At 34.4% G+C, this 12,834-nt stretch overlaps 1 long non-coding RNA gene across 3 annotated transcripts in view; it reads right to left on the bottom strand.

The window, feature by feature from the left end:
- LOC128644864 (uncharacterized) overlaps positions 1–12,834 on the bottom strand; it is a 359,997-nt gene that overhangs the window by 181,453 nt on the left and 165,710 nt on the right. For all 3 annotated transcript variants that reach the window (XR_008400053.1, XR_008400054.1, XR_008400052.1), the window contains exon 3: positions 4,621–4,820. This is a non-coding gene — a long non-coding RNA (uncharacterized LOC128644864). The remainder of the gene's footprint in view (positions 1–4,620; positions 4,821–12,834) is intronic.

Raw genomic sequence — 12,834 nt, 5'->3', positions numbered from 1 at the left:
AGGGAGGGCAGATTAGGGGTTAATAAAATTTATTATAGGGTTTGCGAGGCGGGAGTGAGGCGGTTTAGGGGTTAATACATTTATTAGAGTAGCGGCAAGGTCCGGTCGGCAGATTAGGGGTTAATAAGTGTAGGTAGGTAGTGGCAACGTTGGGGGGGGCAGATTAGGGGTTAATAAATATTATGTAGGTGTCGGCGGTGTTAGGGGCAGCAGATTAGGGGTTTATAGGGATAATGTAGGTGGCGGCGGTGTCCGGTCGGCAGATTAGGGGTTAAAAAAATGTATTAGAGTGGTGGCGATGTGGGGGGACCTCGGTTTTATGGGTACATAGGTAGTTTATGGGTGTTAGTGTACTTTAGAGCACAGTAGTTAAGAGCTTTATAAACCGGCGTTAGCCCAGAAAGCTCTTAACTTCTGACTTTTTTCTGCGGCTGGAGTCTTGTCGGTAGAGGTGTAACGCTCACTTCAGCCAAGACTCTAAATACCGGCGTTAGGAAGATCCCATTGAAAAGATAGGATACGCAATTGGCGTAAGGGGATCTGCGGTATGGAAAAGTCGCGGCTGGAAAGTGAGCGTTAGACCCTTTCCTGACTGACTCTAAATACCAGCAGGCAGTAAAAAGCAGCGTTAGGAGCCCTTAACGCTGCTTTTGATGGCTAACGCAGAACTCTAAATATAGGCGAATGTTTTTATATACATTTTTTATTATTTTTTATATTTTATATTTTTAAGACAAAATGTTTTTTTTTTTTAAAATAACGTTATTTACTTATTGGAAAAATGTGTAAATATAGGTTATATATTCATATAAACTACTGTAGTGAAAAATTATATATTTTTTTATAAAGATCCCTTTCAGAAATGTCCCTTTAAGAAGGTTGAAAAAGAAATACACTTATAAAGATCACTTTAACGAATATCCCTTTAATAAAATGAGTGCAATTAAGGACGTATGTTTTGGAGATCCAAACAACGTTGGGGCATAAGCAGGAGCGAGAGCGACAGGGTGAGAACCATAGCACCTATAAACGAATTTATTGACGGTTATACTAACCAAGAAATCATCGGAAGAAAAACCAGATGGGAAAAGATTGAAATAAATAACGACCAGCACAATATTAGTTTGGAAACTTTTCTGCAACATTAAGAAGATTAATTAAGATTGTGTAAATATAATTGCCAAAAAAACGTTACAATTTGAATTTAAGGGTAACGAAGTTTAAGGCATATTATTGGCCAGTGGAAAACACGTGTTTGGTAAAAGAAACAAAGTTGTTTAGTTTTTTCAACAAGCGGTCTGCTTTGAGAAGTTGCAACAGGACTGTTTAATGGGATAAATACATCTATCCATCTGATTTTATTTTATTAGTTTTATAATAAGTGTGAATGACTACAGAGTGCGCACTCATATAATATTGTATGTAATAATTTTTTAAAAATTAATTTTGATGTCTTTAGCCTTTTGAGCTCTCCTCTATTTTTTAATTTTCATAAAATCACTATTGTTGTCATGATGAAATGAAATGTGTCTTTTTCAGCAAAAAAAGAGCCTCAACTAATAGATTGTGATTGACTTCTATATACACTAAACACTAGATAGAATAATGTATAAAACACAATGCTTAGCCTGCGAATAACATGTAGAGGTATTTTTTTTTTAATTTATATCAGTTGTTTAAATACTGAAAAAATAGGTTTTAAATTTTAGTGGTCATAAAGCAATGATAACTGTCACATTTTCTGTTGAGGCCAATTAGGGACAGTTATAAATTGGTCACTAGAGTGTGCAACCAATGGTTTTGTAGAATATAGCAATGTTATGCTTAGAGTCTGCACTTCCACTTTTAACAGAAATTGGAAATCCCATAATTTAGACAAAATAAATAAAATAAAAGTATATTTCAAAGTTATTTATCTTCGTCCAATTAAAAATGTTATATTGCAGTCTCATTGTGTTTAATGACCCTTTAAATTCTTTCCTGTACTGCAGTTCTCCTAAGTAATTAGCTTTAATTAAAATATATATAATATACAGGTGGCCCTCGTTTTACAACGGTTCAATTTACACCGTTTCAGAATAACAACCTTTTTTTCCAGTCATGTGACTGCTATTAAAAAGCATTGAGAAGCAGTGCATTGATTAAAATAGCCAGTAGGTGGAGCTGTCCGCTTGTGTTGCAGCAAAGATATGCAAGCTGAAATTAATCAGTTTAACCAGACCTGAGCTATCGAGCAGCTTGCAAGGGAACAAGATCTTCCTGCCTATAAATCAGTCCAGATTGGAATGCATAGAAAGAACTGTTTGCAGAAAAATGCAAGTAAAGTCTGTGTTGTGTGATTATTTTATTAGGTTTATAATGCTGTTTAGCAAATGTTTTTGTTCATTTACCCTAGTTTAATTATATATTCTGTGTTGTGTGATTATTTTATTAGGTTTATAATGCTAAAGTCTTCATTTCAAAGCTTTAAAAATAATGTATTAGGTGCTACTTATGCCAATTTTGAGAGGGGCCTGGAACCTAACTCCCTCACTTCCCATTGACTTACATTATAAACTGGATTTCAATTTACAACGGTTTTGATTTACAACCATTCCTTCTGGAACCTAACCCCGGCGTAAACTGAGGGCTACCTGTATATATATATATATATATATATATATATATATATATATATATATATATATAGATATATATATTTTTTTAAATCCGTTACCGAATTTGCATTTTTCTCTTGATATCCTTTGAATCTTAGCTACTTTTCCTGAGAGCATACTGAGGTAGGCTCAATGGGTGTGCACGTGTCCTGAGCAATATATGGTAGCTCAAGTGATGTGCTCTATATGCATGGAATGGTGCTAAGTTTAATAAAGAATACCAAGAGAAAAAAATAAATACATTTGATAATAGCGTTGTTTTTTTTTTTTTTTAAACTGTGCTCTGTCTAGATCATTAAAGTTTCATTTTAAATTCCATGTCCCTTTAAATCATATCTGCAAAATCCCTTTTAACCCATTTTTTTTATTTCATGATTCATATACAGCATGCCATTTTAAACAACTTTCTAATTTACTTCCATTATCAAATGTTCTTAGTTTACTTGGTATCTTTTGTAGAAAAGCAGCAGGGATGTAACCTCATGAGCCTGCCCATGTCTGGCGCACTGTATGGCAGTAGTTTTGCAAGAACGTTATGCATTTTCAAGAGTAGTAGAGGGCAGCCCTATTTTCTTGCCATTAATGCTTCAGACACCTGCCTAGGTGTCTCTTCATCAAACCATGGGGATAAAATACATTCGATAAAAGAAGTAAATTGGAAACTTTTTTTTTTTAATTGTTTGTCCTTTTAAAGGATTATGATACTCAAATTTGTTTCTGCTCCATCTAAAAGTGAATATTCACAATGAATTACAGTGTTTAGTTTTTAAAAAAAAATAATTGGTAGCTGTCCCTATCAGCTAACTGAATCCCAGGACAATCACACAATAACACAATCTATTAGTTACATTTTTTTTTTATTAAACACTTTAGGATTTTAATATTAATATAATAATACAATGCTTAAAGGGATACTAAACCCAATTTGCCTTTTTTTCATAGAGCAGGCAATTTTAAGCAACTTTCTTTTTTACTCCTATTATCAAGTTTTTGTTCATTTTCTTGGTATCTATTTGGAAAGCAGGAATTGGCTAAATGTAGCCACCAATCAGCAAGTGCTATCCAGGGTCTGAACCAAAAATGGGCCTGCTTTCATTCCTGCTTTTTCCAATAAAGATACCAAGAGAACGTAGAAAAAAAAGATATTAGAAGTAAATTAGAACGTTGCTTAAAATGGCATGTTCTATCTGAATCATGAAAGAAAAAATGTGGGTTTAGTACCCTTTAATAATGCATAGTAAAACAACTTTGTGTTTTTTTTTATTGTGAAAACTGAAAGAGCACATGACTGGTTTTATAAGCCTGACCTTGCCACATATATGTCTCTAAGTTGCAGTTTATTATTTTATCCTTCTACTTAAGTCAAACAATGAGAATTTGTTAACAAAATGACCGTGGCAAGCACTCTCTACTCAACTTCTAAGTCTGGATTGACTCCTACAAATAAGGAAATTGGTGGCTGGAGTTTGAAAGGTGTTCAGTTGTTCTAATAACATTCAGACTCTATGTTTATCTATTGGAAGACTGCAGAAAAAGGTTGCACACAGATGTGTACTGTCCTTTTAAGCCTAGCAACATTTTTGAAGTTGTCAAGATGGCATACTGTACCTAACTGTTTCTTAAAGGGACATGAAAACCCACATTTTTCTGTCTTTATTCAGACTGAGCATACTATTTTAAACAAATTTTAAATGTACTTCTATTTTCAAATTTGCTTTAATCTCTTTGTATCCCTTGTTGAAGGAGCAGCAAAGCACCACTGGGGAGGTAGCTGAACCCATTGGTTCAGCCAATGGCAAAACGCATATGTATGCAGCCACCAATCAAAAGCTAACTCCCAGTAGTGCATTGATACTCCTGAGACTACTTGGGTATGGAATTTTATATATATATATATATATATATACTTTCATTGGTGTCAGTTGGGTCATCGTAGGATGCTAGTAGCACTAATTGTACTTACCTGTGGTGTCCAGGGCCGGTCATGTCTGCTCCTCATCCCACGCTGTCCTCACTATATAGAGCACATGCACACTTGCTCAGTGGAACCCTGGCAGGCCTGCTGTTCCACACATACCGAACACCAGGCAGCGGGCAGTTCAACGTGGGGGAAGTGACAAAAACGTACACTTGAGTAGCAGCCCATCAGCAGGGCTGGCTGTTCTGAATTAGATAATAGAAATAAATTGTTAAAAATGACATTCACTGTCTGAATCATGAAGTTTCAATTCTGAATTTAAAGGGACAGTAAAGTCATAATTAGACAGTTGTGATTTAGACAGAGCATACAATTTTAAACAATTCTCCAATTTACTTTTATTATTTGCTTCTTTCTCTTGTTATCCTTTGCTGAAGGGTTCATCTAGGTAAGCTCAGGAGCAGCAAAGAACCTAGGTTCTAGCTGCTGATTGGTGGCTGCATATATATATATACCAATTGTCATTGGCTCACCAAAACCAGTAAACCAGTAGTGCATTGCTGCTCCTTCAACAAATGATACCAAGAGAATGAAGCAAATTTGATAATAAAAGTAAACTGGAAAGTTGTTCAAAATTGTATGTTCTACCTAAATCAAAGTTTTGGGTTTCATGTCACCTTAATGCTTTTAAATGATACATTCCATCCAAGCAACAGAACTTTTAACGTTTATTATATATTTTTGAAAAAAAAATAAAAATTCAAATTTGGAGTTTTTGTTTCCCTTGAATCTTATTATTGCCAAATTTCTCCCTTTACTTCCCAATGTAATATTGTTTATATCATCTTTCTATTAAACCTCAACTATAAAACAAAATAGAAATATATTTTTTTATGTATTTTAATTTTTATGATTCTGTTAATGACTCCATCACAAATTTAATTAAATGAGTGCATTTTCTATAAAAAAAAGTAAAAAATATTACTTTGGTATTTATTTTGAAAGTGTGATTTTCTTTAAACACACTAAGTTTTGCATGTAAGACATTCCATATGGCTGCAGTTACCTGGAGGGGATGCCCCTAGCCATATTTAATACAAGCAGATGTTGCTAACGTTCCAAATATCACATTCAATGATGTCATTAATGATTGACAATTTATGGGGGCATTAATCTTTCGTTGTGCTGCTTTCATCTTAAGGACAAATGGGTAGAAATAAAAGCCAAGACTGTCACCCTGGTGCACAAGTATTAGAAGTTATTTTGAATAGAGAGCTGTAAATATTAGAAAGTGCAGTGATGATAGAAAGAGAAAATCAGGCTAATAATAAACAGAAACTCTATTTATAAGTCAAGACATAAAAGTGTAAAAAGAAAATGCTCTAATGTGTATTATTGCATTGTTATTTGCATTTAAAGGGACATGAAACCCAAAAAATGTCTTTCATGATTTAGGTAGAACATACAATTTTAAATAACGCTCCAGTTTACTTCTAATATAAAAATTTGCTTCGTTCTCTTGGTATCATTTGTTGAAGGAGCAGCTATGCACTACTGGTTTCTAACTGCACACATGGGTGAGCCAATGACAATCGGTTTATATATGTAGCCACCAATCAGCAGCTAGAACCTAGGTACTTTTCTGCTCCTGAGCTTACCTAGATAAACATTTCAGCAAAGGATAACAAGAGAAGGAAGTAATAGAAGTAAATTGAAAAGTTGTTTTAAATTGTATGTTCTACCTAAATCATGAAAGAAAAAATATGGGTTTTATGAATATTTTAATATATTTTTTTAGATGTACGCGGAGCGAAGGTGGCGCGGAGCGGAGGTCCAGAGCAGTCTTCCCAGATGTGGCGATCCTCTGCGGCGGTCCTCAGCAGCGGCAGTCCTCGGAGAAGGTGTGGAGGTTCCTCTTTATGTGATCGTCCGCCGCACACTGAAGATTGAATTCAAGGTACCCCATATTTATTGGGGTACTTTGCATTCCTATTGACTGAAATTTTAAAATTAGCCAATAGGATGAGAGCTACTGAAATCTTATTGGATGATTTGAACAGCCAATAGGATGTTTTGAAAAATTCAGCCAATAGGAATGCAATGTACTCCAAATTGATGGCGGTATCTTGCATTCAATATTCAGTATACAACGGACATCGGATGAAGAGGAGACTCCATGCCGCCGAGGACCACCACCACCACGAGGACCCCCGCCGAGGACCGCCACCACAGATCACCATCGCTGAGGATCGCTATATCTGAGAAGACTGCTCCGGACCTCGGCTCCGCGCTGCCTTCACTGTTGATGGACCCCCCTGGAAGAAGACCTTCTCCGCCGGACTTCTGAAACTGTGAGTACCTATTTAGGGTTTTAGTGTTAGTTTTTTTTTAATTTTTTGGGGGGTTCTGTTTTTTTACATTAGGGTTTATTGGGCAATTTGCAAAAGAGCTGAATGCCCTTTTAGGGGAAGTTAAAAAGAGCTGAATGCCCATTTAAGGGCAAAGCCCATACAAATTCCCCTTTAGGGGCAATGGGTAGTTTAGGTTTATTAGTGTTAAGTTTTTTTTAATTTGGGGGGTTTGGTGGGTGGGGGGTTTTACTGTTTGGTGGGGACTTTAATGTAAAAACAGCTGATTTCTTTAGGGCAATGCCCTATAAAAAAGCCATTTTAAGGGCTATTGGTAGTTTATTCTTAGATTAGGGGGTGTTTTTATTTTGTGGGGGCTTTTTGATTTTCATAGGGATTAGGTTTAATTTTTTATTTTGGATAGTGTTGTTTATTTTTTTGTATTTTCACTTTTTTATTTTTTGTAGCTTGGAGGGTTACTGCCCTTTGGGCAGGTTTATCAACTAGTATATATATATAATAATTTCAATATGTATCTGCACTCTCACTGCTGGGAAGACAACAACCAGGGTGCTTAGTCAGAGTTAAATTATATAAAGTATGCAAATAGACTGCACTCACTGGATTTGTGACAAGTAATAAAATCTATTTGATTAACTCGTAGTGACGTTTCGGGGTCCTCAAACCCCTTCCTCAGACCAGACATCAAAGTGAAAAAACATAGTGCCTTTAAAGCCCCAAAGGCCCCATCCCCTTTGTTTGAAAATTGCACTAGAAAGTAACCCTGTTGTCATGGTGATCCTGCAACAACACTAATCATTATTTTAAACAAGTTGTTACATATATACATCAATGTTTCAACAAAATTAGTTCATATCCAAATATGGTAGCCAAACTCATATAAAACCCTATTATCAAGTGCATAATTAAATAAAAAAATCAGTAAATGTGACAAGACCATTAATACATATTCATAGAGAGAAAAGTGTGGTGTATATCGAATATGTGTACAACTTGCGTGTGAGAACATTACTTTGGTTTGTCCACCCTGGTTACTGTTTCCATATCTGCCACATTTGTGGTGATCTTAATAACACGTCAGTCTGTATAGTTCATGCAAGTACACTGATCACATTAGTGATGCACAGCTATATCACTAATTTCTCTTCATAAATCACTTAACTGTTACCTGAACAGAACGTGGGACAAAACATTCAGCTAGACAGAAAGATCTGTTAGTCTTTATCCTATTCATAAAACTCTGCCAAGCAAAACAATGCTGTGATTAATAATTAAAGGGCATGATTCAGCTAGAGCATATGATTTTAAACAATTTTCCAATTTACTTCTATTATCACAGCTTATTCTTCATATTTGGTGTGGTATATTGGTATCCTTTGTTGAAAAGATAGGCTAAAGAGGAGCAGAGTTCTACTGGGAGCTAGCAGATCACATCAGGTGAGCCAATGATAAGGGGCATATACAGAATAAAGACAATTAGATGGATTGTAAATGGCAGTAAATTGTTCAAATGAATTAGAGTATTACTTATGTAACAACATTTGCGTAACATGACAGACAGGTATAAATGTTTTAGCCAAAATATGATGTTATCATGGTGATAGAGCTAGGTCAAATTTACATCAGAGGAGATGTCAGTTCAAAGCTTTCCTCATATACAGAGTACTCACACATGTGCATGTACACGCATACTACACACATGTACCTTTTACAAACAAACTAGCTAAACACACACAATATACAGTAAATACCCATTTCTTAATTAATGGGATAGGAAAGTCAAAATTAAATGTGTATGATTCAGATAGAGCATGTCATTTTAAGACACTTTTAAATTCACTTCTATTTTCAAATGTGCTTCGATCTCTTAGTATCCCTTGTTGAAAAAGAATATGCACATATCGTACACTAATGGTAACTAGCTGCTGATTGGTGCCTGCACACATTTGTCTTTTGTGATTGGCTAACTAGATGTATTCATCTTGCTGCCAGTAGTGCAATGCTGTTCTTTCAGCAACGGATAACAAGAGAATGAAGCAAATTTGATAATAAAATGGAAAGTTGCTTAAAATTATATGTACAAACCTTCACACTACATACACATGTGCAAAAACTACATACAGACAGACACACACACAACATATATGCATTTTGTAGAGCACTTAATATGTGTTAATATGGTTATTGGTGACTACACATATATGTCTCTTATCAATGTAATAATAAATGTTCTGACATAGAACAAATTCTCCTTGTGCTTCCATGCCCCTTTAAACTGAAGAGTAATGCAAAAAATAATAATTTATATACATTTAACATTTATTAATAAATTTCTACTATGCCATAACCAGTGACAGTGACACATCATTAGTGGAGTGCAATGTTATGTACCCCAACTGCTCCTCAAATTAAAACATTTCTAGCTCTGTGTCATCTGACTACTGACAATTCATCTGATTAGCACACAGGATTCTGTGAGTTATTGTTCTTTTGGCTATAATTTGTCATCAAAATTAGACAGTGCAGGGAATGTAGATAGGCAGTACAATACAGCCAATTAAATTACAAAGTTATGAGGCCCACCTCTTAAGCACTCTAGGCTTTATATATTCCTTGTTCTGAATCAGCTCTGGCATCCAGTGGTATGATAGCAGCCCCCCCCCCCCCCCAGCTTACTGGTCAGGTCCTAGGCAGATACCTACTCAGCCTTATAGAGAACCCAGCTCTGGAAAAAGTACATGCAACCTTGTGCTGTTTATAAATTGTAGGTTAATGTTGTATTTGCAGAAACTTATTATGACTGTAATTATGCACAACTAAATTTTATTTCTTAAGCTTTCTGAGTTTTGTACATGCTGCTCTGTAACATTAAAGGGACATAAATAAGGTAATAATAAATAGAACATGCTATTATTGAACTATTGTATAACAGAACTATTTGTTTGACTCTTGTATATCCCACTCTTGATCAGTAGATAGGCTTAGTAGCCATGTTTCACTCCAGACCAGTATTTTACACATTGGTATGTAGGTAAGTTATAGTGTCATGATAACATGAGCTAAACAAATATGTGTATTGGCAGCATAATGCATTACATATCAATATATCTCTATCAATCTATTTATAATCTATCTATCTAATCTATCTGTCTATCTATCTATCTATCTATCTATCTATCTATCTATCTATCTATCTATCTATCTATCTATATCAATGTATTATCTACTGTATCTATCAATTATCAATCAATCAATCATTATATCTCTCTTATCTATCATCTATCATCTATCTATCTATCTATCTATCTATCTATCTATCTATCTATCTATCTATCTATCTATCTATCTATCTATCTATCTATCTATCTATCTATCTATCTATCTATCTATCTTATCTATCATCTATCTATCTATCTATCTATCTATCTATCTATCTATCTATCTATCTATCTATCTATCTATCTATATCAATGTATTATCTACTGTATCTATCAATTATCAATCAATCAATCATTCTATCTCTCTTATCTATCATCTATCATCTATCTATCTATCTATCTATCTATCTATCTATCTATCTATCTATCTATCTATCTATCTTATCTATCATCTATCTATCTATCTATCTATCTATCTATCTATCTATCTATCTATCTATCTATCTATCTATCTATCTATCTATCTATATCAATGTATTATCTACTGTATCTATCAATTATCAATCAATCAATCAATCAATCTATCTCTCTTATCTATCATCTATCATCTATCATCTATCTATCTATCTATCTATCTATCTATCTATCTATCTATCTATCTATCTATCTATCTATCTATCTATCTTATCTATCTTATCTATCATCTATCTATCTATCTATCTATCTATCTATCTATCTATCTATCTATATCAATGTATTATCTACTGTATCTATCAATTATCAATCAATCAATCTATCTCTCTTATCTATCATCTATCATCTATCTATCTATCTATCTATCTATCTTATCTATCTTATCTATCTTATCTATCATCTATCTATCTATCTATCTATCTATCTATCTATCAAACATCTATCATCAATCTATTATCTATCTATCATCAATTTATTAACTACTGTATCTATCAATTATCAATCTATCTATCTATCTATCTATCTATCTATCTATCTATCTATCTATCTATCTATCTGTCTATCTATACTGTAGATGATTCTCAAGAGTTGTTGTTTTCCAGTCAGTCTTTACTTTCTCTCCTGTCTAACACAATTATTTTATTTGTATGTATCTCCACTGAAACCTTTAGTACTAAGACTGTAAGCTCCCTGGGGAAAGCACTTCACTATGCTCTGCACTGTTATATTGCAATACCAAAACTTTAAAGTATTGTGTATATGGACAGCTCTATACAAATAAAGATACATACGTACTTTTATTTTTAGTATATAAGACTTTTATTATTTGTATACAAGTCATCAATAAATGTTAGTTTGCTACAAAACTGCTCAAAAGCATTAGCAATAGGAATCACTGTGATATATTTGCAATATCATGTTGTATGTTACAAAAACAAATTATTTCATATCATGCTGATTTTCTAATTTTCATCCAAGATGTTTGCTATTAAAAGGACATTGAACTCAAATTGTAATTCCCAATAGAAGGTTTAATTACGCATAGTAAAAAAAAATATTGCAGGGCACTTTCATAATTTAAAAGGAAATTGTGTTTTTTTTCCATTTTATTGCAGAAAGTCTAAGCTGTATTCCATGGAATTCATAACGCCAACCTTTCTACCTGCTCATTTATATCTCAGTGAGTACCCACAGAACAGGATATAAAACTTTTCAAGCGGTGTGTCTCTGGACTGCAAAACAAAGCACATTTTGTCTCTGTAATGTAAAACAAACCACATTTTGATCAAAATTGTTCATTATAGATGTTTTTAAAACATTTATTTTCACCCTGCGGTTTCACATTGCAGTTATTCATTTCTGATGCATATGTAAAACTGACTTTAATGTGCATTTAAAGATGTATTTGGACAATATTCTGTGTATTGATGAGAGAACAACCATTAAGGGCCAGATTACAAGTGGAGCACAAAATATCGCTTTTGCTCCACTTTGTAATACCACTTTGTAACTATTACGAGTTAGGTGCAATGCAAACGTGACCTTGCGTTTGCATTGCACCAAAGCATTGTGCTCTCGAGAGCACGCTTCTATAAGTTCCAATGAGAGTCTTGTTCTCATGCCGTCAGACACGGCATGAGAACTAGCCAGCGAAGGGGGTAAGTCACACAGCGATGGGCAGCAAAGTGTAAATATATATGTATATGAATATATACATATATTAATGTGTTAATATGTGTATATACACATATTAACACATAGATATATATATGTATATAAGCATATGCATATATATTTACTGGGAACATACAGTTCCCCTAGAAGGTAATGTAAAGGCACTTTTCAGTGCTGTTTTTTTTCCCCAACACTCCACAGCTGATAACTTTAGCACCCAAAAACTGCCTTGTGCAGTTATTTAAAAAAAAAAATTTCTCAGAGTGCCATCGTTCAAAATGGAAACTATTCGAACGATTTTACCTACAATCCAGGAGGGTCAATTTATGACTACCGTGGATCTAAAGGATGTGTATCTGCATATTCCTATCCACAAAGATCCTCATCAGTTCCTAAGGTTCGCCTTTCTGGACAAACATTACCTATTGTGGCTCTCCCATTCGGACTAGCCACTGCTCCAAGGATTTTCACAAAGGTGCTCGGGTCCCTTCTAGCGGTTCTAAGACCCAGGGGCATTGCAGTGGCACCTTACTTGGACGACATCCTAATTCAAGCGTCGTCTCTTTCAAAGACAAAGGCTCACA

The sequence above is a fragment of the Bombina bombina genome, chromosome 1 (genome assembly GCF_027579735.1).
Source record: "Bombina bombina isolate aBomBom1 chromosome 1, aBomBom1.pri, whole genome shotgun sequence".
Taxonomy (NCBI): domain Eukaryota; kingdom Metazoa; phylum Chordata; class Amphibia; order Anura; family Bombinatoridae; genus Bombina; species Bombina bombina.
The sequence above is the reverse complement of the archived record's forward strand: the minus strand, read 5'-3'. Positions and strand labels throughout refer to the sequence as shown.